Source organism: Podarcis liolepis (genome assembly GCF_965112155.1).
Source record: "Podarcis liolepis genome assembly, chromosome: 16".
Classification (NCBI taxonomy): domain Eukaryota; kingdom Metazoa; phylum Chordata; class Lepidosauria; order Squamata; family Lacertidae; genus Podarcis; species Podarcis liolepis.
Genome location: NC_139567.1, coordinates 3,644,017 through 3,653,370, shown reverse-complemented (window position 1 = coordinate 3,653,370; position 9,354 = coordinate 3,644,017). Strand labels below are relative to the sequence as shown.

The following is a 9,354-nucleotide window of genomic DNA, read 5'->3' as shown; positions in this document are numbered from 1 at the left end:
ACTATGTTAGACTGTACAATGGTACCTCAGGTTACATACGCTTCAGGTTACAGACTCCGCTAACCCAGAAATATTGCTTCAGGTTAAGAACTTTGCTTCAGGATGAGAACATAAATTGTGCTCCGGCGGCGCAGCAGTAGCAGGAGGCCCCATTAGCTAAAGTGGTTCTTCAGGTTAAGAACAGTTTCAGGTTAAGAACAGACCTCCGGAACGAATCAAGTACTTAACCCAAAGTACTACTGTATTTTAAACTGTTATAACCTACCCTGGGACCTCAGGGTGAAGGGCAGGTAATAAAATGATGATGATGAGGATGATACAACCCAACAAATATCTGGTAAAAAGAAGGAGGAAAAAGAAATGGGATCCCAAATGCAGGTTTGTGTTAAAGGCAGGTCTTGGGTCACAGACAGGGGTGAGGGAGAAATTCATTCAGTTTGCATTTAAAGGCGGACCCATCAAATTTTCAAAACAATATGCAAACTGAGACATGGCTCAAAATCTACACATCTCTAAATTTTGTAATCCAGTTCTACAGCCAAGTATAATGCTTACAAAAATGCGTCAGCTAGGGGAAGGTGTGCAGAACAACACCTATAGTTCTGAAAATAGCATACAAAAATTCATTATATGGTGGGAAGTGGCTTGCTGAAATTGTTTATTAGTCCAAACTGCACACAAAATATGTGGTGAAATGCACACTAAACTGCTGGTGTATTTTCGTGATGATTTGCTTTTTTGTTTTTGAAAAAAAAACAGATTGTGAAGAACAGAATTTAAGACTGGAACATTGAGAAGCTTGGACAACTGAAATTCACATCCCAAGAGATGCGTCCATCCCTTGCGATCCCTGCCTTGCTAGCGATGAATAAACACGGGCCAGCGCTTTAAAGAGGAGGGAAATGCTTTACCCAGGAGGACCCATGATGGCGACATTCAAGTCATGCCCTAAAATGCTGTCGCCAGCCTTTTTGCTGCCTGGTGCCGCTCTGTTTCCAGGCAGGGTTTTAAAGAAATGAAGGGAAAGCCATGGCTTCCTCACAACCAGCAGAAGCTTCCATATCCCTCTCACTAAGCCGAACATAGTTGTGCATTTTAGTGAATACAAGTGGAACCTGTAACAAAATGTTGCAGTGTGGAATGTTCCTGTTCAGGGTTACAGCCAGCCTATCCCAGTCTTCCTCATGCATTCTTTCCTATTTTCTTTTAATTCTTGCTGTCAGTGAGCATGATGTGCCCACTGAGCATGCTCAGTTGTCCTTGGGCTGGAAGAGTAAAACAAATGATTGTTCCTCTACAGCCTAATGGTACATTCCAGAATTCTGCTGCCTCCTCCTGCTTATCTTGTAGCTCACTCTTAGACTTAATCAAGACATGTAGAATCAAATTCAAGACACAATCCTGCGATAAAGTTGTACCACTTCAGGCTGCAGGTGAGGGATGCCAGTTTTGAATGCTACTCAAGAACAATAAAAACCTCCCTTCACATTATAAATAGACACACTAGGCAGGGGACATGCTCCAGCTTAGCTCATTCCTTGCTTGCTACTTTTTTCCTTGCAGAGAAGCTTTCAAAAATGAGCTTCCTAACCTCTACAGCGTCCACATTACCAGGATTTGGCCCCAACTCGCTGCATAAGTAGATCTGGCCTTCCTTCTGAAGAAACACTCTTAGGATTCTTTCAACAAATATGCACTGCACCTTTAAAGGTAGGAGTGCTAACCAACACCTGGTCAGCAGTGTTGGGAAAATGCAGCTCAAGGGTTCCTTGCATGCACAAGGTGTTAGTCACCCTGTTCTGGCTGGGATCCTGCAATGATACGCCCAGTTTCTATTCAAACAGGCCAACTTTTTGCTGCAATTCTGCCTTATGCTGCTTCTCCAAAGCTGCCCTGAGCATACTTTGTGTGCTGACTGGCTGGCTGTACTTGAGTCAAATATACATAAAAGGCTTTCTTTAAAAAGCCAAAAACAAAATGCTGCATGTCCAGACCAGTGTAGTTTAATGAAGAGTTCAAAATAGGTTGTAATTCCTATTTTCCTTCCCTTACTCCTTTGCCAGAACAAAGTAGGCCGACCAATGAGAAGGACTCTGGCATTGGGTGATGCTGTTCTCCAGCCAAACAAGGGATACAAAAATGCCTATGGGGAAGAGCGCATTGGTAAAGGTCAGCATAAATCACCAATGCTCAGAGATCGGCACTGGTTGCCAATTTGCTATTGAGCCAAGTTCAAGGTGTTTCTTAACAACTTGGGACCAGTTTACCTATGAGATCGCCTTACCCTGTACAGTGGTACCTCGGGTTACTTACGCTTCAGGTTTCAGACTCCACTAACCCAGAAATAGTTCTTCAGGTTAAGAACTTTGCTTCAGGTTGAGAACAGAAATCATGCTCCAGCGGCGCGGCAGCAGCAGCAGGAGGCCCCATTATCTAAAGTGGTGCTTCAGGTTAAGAACAGTTTCAGGTTAAGTATGGACCTCCGGAACAAATTACGTTCTTAACCCGAAGTACCACTGTATTTGCCCACTCAACCACTGTGATCAGTGGAATTGGCACTACTACGGGTGTCACATAATTCCTGCTCCACATTTGTAAGTGCTCCATCATTCGGTGTGGCAGCCCTTACACTTTGGAACTCCCTGCCTATTGATACCTAACAGGCACTGTCACTGTATTCTTTTCAGGGCCTGCTGGAAACATTTTTGTTTAAACAAGCCTGCCTAGATATTTAGAAAGTTGATGCAAGTTTTAATTTGTTTTAATCTGTGGTTGTGTTAACATTTTTTGTAGACTTTAAGTTACTGCTGTAAATTATTGCTGTAGTGATAATTTTTATAGTTTTATCCTTTTTTGTAAACGGTTTTGAGTTGTTCCCCCCCCCCAATCGAGCAGTGTATACATTTTATGAGATAAATAAAAAAAGGGAAGGGAAATGCTTGCAAAATTTGCACAGACCTGAGAAAATTTGCAGGGAAGCCATGAATTTTAAAGTGGCATTGATAGTGCTTTTGCGGGGGGGGGGGGTGTCTGGATTGGACCCGCCAGCTGGAATAACTTCCCCACTCCAGTTTAAAAGTGTTCAAGCAAATGGAAAGGCAACTCAGCAGAAAGTAATTTAAAACAAGCAAACAGCTATAGCAGTTGTTCTTTTGTAGTGAGCGTTTTAGAACCATAGACTCAAAAGGCGGTAGAGAGTCTATCTTCAGAAAGACCAAACATCAAAAGCAAAGCCACACACTTTGCTAGAAAATAAATATAAAAGGAGAGTGTTATAATAAAAGTAATCAGTAGATTAGGATTTTGTTAGGTCACATCCACAACTGTACCTTTGACACACATTCAGATCTTTCTCCAAACTGCAGTTGCCAAGATTCTTTGGGGGAAACTACAACTGTTCCAAGTGTCCCTATTTTCCGGGGACAGTTCTGAAATTACAAGCCACCCCGATTTGATTTGATCCTGGAATGCCCCTGTTTCCCCTGCCAGGGCTGCCACCACTGAACTGGAGGAGAAGGAGGAGCCAGTGCTTGTTCTCAGTGGTGGCAGTGGCGGCTGTGCAGGAGCCCCCTGTTGCCTCTCCATGGCCACTGCTGCCACCAAGACCCAGCCTCAGCCTCACGTGACGCACCGTCTCTGGGGGGCAGGCAGGGCAGGGCTGCCCTGGGCAGGAAGGAAGGCGGAGGAGAGCACAAACCAAGGCTTTGTGCATCCACATCTAAGCTTGCCCCTTTCTAAAATTTATTTGTTGGTGTGTGTTTTTGTTGATCTACCAAAGAAGAAAATGAAATCAGAATCAATGGGCTTTCTCAGGAGGGTGGAGGGTGTGTGTGCTGTGTCCTGCTGGTGCAGCCGTGTGGAAGTATTAGTGGAAGTCAGTGCTAAATAAAGTGACCATTCTGCGTCACAACATAATTTAATTTATTTCTATATTGCCCTTCCTCCCATGGGAACCCAGGGCAATGCTCTGCATAAAAATACAATCTATGCAATAAAAACATTCTTTAAAAATACATTTCTAAAGCTAAAATCACAAAGCAATACCAACTGCTGAAATTTCAGTTGACATCCGTGCCCCAAAGGCAAACAAATATGTCTCCCAATTTGTGTCTGAACACCGTCATTTTTTTAGACATGAAGATGCACTGCCTCACCTGTGAGGAGAACCTGTGGCTCTCCAGACTAACTCCCACCAGTTCCAGTCAGTGTGGTCAATGGCCAAGAATGATGAGAGTCAAGTCCAACAACGTCTAGAGGGCACCAGGTTGGGGAACACTACTATATAATCTTGGTGTTCATCCCTAGATATGTGGAATGTCAGGATTCCACATCCTATCACATGTTCAGCTGTTAACCAAACAAATGCTTTCTCTCTCTTTTTAAATGCACAAAAATAAGCCAATTTATGACCAGTGGAGCTTGCAAGAATTTTTTGGGCAGCTTGAGGAGTAGCAGAAGAGATGACTCTCATGCCCCCCTGTGGCAGCAGCAGAGAGTGCAGAAACTACTAACAACCCAAATATTCTGAAGGACAGTTAAGTGACAAAGTGGTCTCTAGACCATGGAAGCTTGCCCTGTAGCTAGTGTATTATCATCAACCTTTAGTGAACTCTGGTGGGTTTTTCCAACTCTATTCATTTCATTCTTATGAAACATGGAATCATAAAAGCCTTATTAGCAGAGGTGGATTAATTATCTCAAAAGCTGAGCGGCTGAGAACATTGGTGGTGGAGGCAACCGTGCCAAGGTTAAATCGCAGCTGGAGTTCTTTGCAAGTGGCCTGGTGTCAGCTTGCGGCAATCCTGAGCAGCTGCTGGGATCTTCGCGCCCTGGCCGGGCCCTAGGAGAGTCAGAGGCTGCAGCTCAGTGGTAGAGCTCCTGGTTTGCGTGCGCAAGGTCCCAGGGTCAGTCCCCAGCATCTCCATGTAGAGAGAGAAGATATACCATTAGTTCACCGAGCTCGGTATTAAGTACCCATAAAGCTCAGTATAAGGCTGCTTCTTATCTTACCATTGCTGACCGCCATTAAAAAACATTTCCAGTGTTCCCAGTGAGTTCTGGGCAGGTGGAGCAGAGGGATTCACATTTAAATACCCACCCCAAACCCCTGACTTATCACTCAAAGGCATTGTGGGAAATAAAAATAGTAGTTTGCTCAGATTCAGCTGGTGATGCTCAGCTCTGCTCACTGGCACCCTCCGACATAGGAGGGGAGCTGCCACCACCCCAAATCTGAAGGGGAGCCTGCTTACAGTCACACTTTGGAATGATACAGGTGCAAATGAATGTGGGAAGCATTTTACTTTATTTCTGTGAACTGGGGTTTGGCTTCCGACCCTGTGTCAAATTGTTTTCCAAAGTGCAAAATCACAGTTAAAACCTAATCTTGTGGTTGGTGCACAACCCTAACACAAATGGGTCCTTATGCAGGGGGGCTTCCATGAAATGTTGATGAGAAAATACTGGTGGGTATATTGCACCCATAGCAGCAGATGATTAGGCAACTGAGGATGCAACTCCAACCCCACTTACTTGAGATTAAGTCCCATTGAATTCAATATGACTTACTTCCGAACAGAAACAGTTAGGCTTGCACTGTAAATCATGACAAACAATGTCTCTGTTTTTCTGCAGAATTGCTCTGCACAGCTACAGAGGGTCTGAATATGAGCCAGAGATTATAGTTCCTCTCTCTCCCTAGTGAAGACAAATGCCTGATCATACGATAAGCTATGCAAGTGTTGAATTATCTGTGGGCTCTAGTCATTCTTCATGTCTGAAGCAAGGCAGCAGCAGCATGTCATAAAGAGCCAAATTCTGCAACGAAATGGCAGTTCCCTGCCCATATTTCCTCCTTTATTCCTTTCTGTATCTACATCCCACCCATGAAGAGTTATGACTTTAGTCCAGGCTTGCAGGAAAATAAAGCTGTATTTCATAATAAGGATGAACGTGGCCTGGATATAAATGCATGGAAATACAGAAGCTCCATTAAGTGATGCCATCATGCAATATGATTTAAAATACCAACCAAACAGGTCTAGATGAAGAATGTTTTATGACACAAACTTCAGGTTCTAAGTTTTTGAGGCCAAGGTGGCGCTGCGGTCTAAACCATTGAGCCTAGGGCTTGCCGATCAGAAGGTCAGCGGTTCGAATCCCTGTGACGGGGTGAGCTCCCATTGTTCAGTCCCAGCTCCTGCCAACCTAGCAGTTCGAAAGCACGTCAAAGTGCAAGTAGATAAATAGGTACCACTCTGGCGGGAAGGTAAACGGCGTTTCCGTGCGCTGCTTTGGTTCGCCAGAGGCAGTTTAGTCATGCTGGCCACATGACCCGGAAGCTGTACGCCGGCTCCCTTGGCCAATAAAGCGAGATGAGCGCCGCAACCCCAGAGTCGGTTACGATTGGATCTAATGGCCAGGGGTCCTTTTACCTTTACCCATTACCTTCTAAGGAGGTAGAGGTGTTAGGAACCTTGAGTGGATCGAAACACAGGAAAGAAACACTATAAATAAGTCAGAAATTAGATCGTTTTAACAAAATAAAAAACATGCTATGAGAAATGTCCTTTTAAACAATTCCTGCTCTCTGGCGCCATCTGGTGTTGCATGTTTAAAACGGATTTAATTTGTTGTCTCTTTACTAATGTAGCTGAATCCCAGGACGAAATAGGCACCTAAAAGGCTCACCCTCCTCAACCTAATTGCACTCACCAATACAACTTAGTCTTTGTTTCAGCTTTATTCATTACTACAAACTCTCATCACTGCAGTTTCCATCTTAGGAAACACTTAAGATATGGGTGACAGGAGGGTCTTTTTCAGGCCATGGGCCAGATCCAGTTACAGCTGCAACTTTTCAACCAACGACTGCAACTATACCTGCATTGGTGTGTTTGGCAGCAGTGACAGTGGTCAGCTGCAGGGAAAGGGAAGCTGAAGTTAGACTCCAATTCCATCTGGCCCATTCGGCATGGCCAGTGGTTGAGGATCATAGGTGTTGCAGTCCAACATCTGGAGTGTCACAGTTTTCCATCCCTAATTTGCTGCGATAGCAAATATCTCCATGGCATTAATTAATTAATTAGCATTTATTTATTATTTGTTATATGTATTTAATGACCTAACCTTCGTTATACAATCTCAGAGTGGGGTGCATATAAAATCAATATAACATCTGAAAACATAAACTATCAAATTAAAACTGATAAATTTATAAAGCAATTAACTACAGCAGCTAACTTGGGGGGGGGGGGGAGGTTACTCATTTCATGTTTATCCTCTTTCCCCAAAGTCACAGCTGCTTGAAGCCGACCCAAAAGTTGGCAGTCCTCTACAGGGTTCAGGTTTATCACCAGTGCAGCTGTTAAAAGTTGTTGCCAAAAGTGTTTCTGCCTCATATTTGATTTAGAGGTCAGGCTTATTCCTCATGAAAGAGTTATTGTTATCCTCAAAATATGTTGGGATTGGCTACAAAAAGACATTGGAAGAAGAGTATGTAGCCATTTTCTTTCTCTTCTATTCTCCATCATCTCCCTTTGAGTGTTACTAACCATTTTAAAAAGTTTAAAAGATATATAAACTGACCTGGGAAAGGGAAAGAGCTGTATGACTTGACCTTAGAGATGTCACAGGTACTAGCCAATAGCCCAGAGGGAACTCACAACACAACATAAGAAGAGCCTACTGGATCAGGCCAGTGGCCCATTTAGTGCCGCATCCTGTTCTCACAGTGGTAGACCAGATGCCGTAGTGCTCCCCCCTCCTGCAGTTCCCAGCAGCTGGTAGTCTGAAGAAAACTGCCTCCAACGAAGCCATCAGGTGAGCAATGGAAACACTATCTTTGGGGCAGTTGGTGGTGATGGGCTGCATTTCTTCCCATCAGCAATGTACTGAAGACTGCATCTATTCATTTTTGGATGTGGGCAAAAATCAATAATCCAAGAAAGATGCATTTCTTTCTCTCTTACCCTCATTGCATGAGCTAAAACCAATTTTCTAAAAAGCTCCTCATTTTACAGGGGTGGAAGCAACATGGAGAACAAGACATCAGTATTGACTTAGCCAACTGCATTTATCTAATAAATGCCCTCATTATAAAACGTATATTTATTTACTTCTTGTTTATGCTGCTTCACTATTGCCTTCATCTCTCTTTGGGGGGATGAGTCTTCTATTGATTGCACATTGAACCTCTTGGCCATCTTTGCAGAGCTCTATAAAGTCAACAGCCCTTCTTGCCAAAGTCTAAGCAGAAACAGATGCATTGGAAACTTCTCAAGAGACATAGCTGTAGAACATGGGTAGGCAAACTAAGGCCCGGGGGCCGGATCCGGCCCAATCGCCTTCTAAATCCGGCCTGCGGACAGTCCGGGAATCAGTATGTTTTTACAAGAGTAGAATGTGTCCTTTTATTTTAAATGCACCTCTGGGTTATTTGTGGGGCCTGCCTGGTGTTCTTACATGAGTAGAATGTGTGCTTTTATTTAAAATGCATCTCTAAGTTATTTGTGGGGCATTTGTGGGGAATTCGTTCATATATTTGCCCCCCCAAATATAGTCCAGCCCCCCACAAGGTCTGAGGGACACTGGCCCCCTGCTGAAAAAGTTTGCTGACCTCTGCTGTAGAATCAATGTCTTTTACCTACCAAGAACAAGTACCAAGTACAAGATAAGAAGCAGAAATGTCTCGGGCTTAACCAATGCTCCTCCGTCAAGTCTCCATTATAACAGTGCTGGCTTTGACCTTCATAACTTGGGACCAGAGTACACAGAGCTTCACACATCTCCACATGTGCCTGTCCATGTATACTTGTTACCTCGGAAGTCGAACGGAATCCATTCTGCAAATCTGTTCGACTTCCAAAATGTTTGGAAACCAAAGTGCAGCTTCTGATTGGCTGCAGGAAGCTCCTGCAGCCAATCAGAAGCAGTGGAAGCCGCGTCGGATGTTTGGGTTCCAAAGAACGTTTGCAAACCGAAACAGTCACTTCCGGGTTTGTGCCATTCGGGAGCCAAACCATTCAGCTCACAAGGCGTGTGGGATCCAAGGTATGACAGTACTCAGATCCTCATTTGATTTGGATTCCTCCATCATCTGTGGTACAGAGGTCGGCTAGCAGGTTTTGCAAGTTTGTAAAGAAAAACTTTTTGTACACAGCACCAATTGGTTAGCGTCTGAGGAGTCACATAGAAAATCCCATCCTTCCACCCCCAAAGGACTCTTGCAAATTTTTCATATAAAGACAAGAATGAACATATCAATGAATGTATACATTGATTGTTATTATTATTTGTTTAAAAGCTAGAAAATCACCATGCACCATGGGTTGAGGGGAAGATTAATTGCTGATC

The 9,354-nt window shown here is 43.8% G+C and overlaps 1 long non-coding RNA gene across 1 annotated transcript; it reads left to right on the top strand.

Annotated features, from left to right (window-relative positions):
- The first annotated feature begins 249 nt into the window (after window positions 1-249).
- Window positions 250-5,947, top strand: LOC310695616. Its single transcript, XR_014520184.1, has 2 exons — window positions 250-1,433; window positions 5,635-5,947. It is a non-coding gene; the product is annotated as an uncharacterized lncRNA (long non-coding RNA).
- Window positions 5,948-9,354: the final 3,407 nt, after the last annotated feature.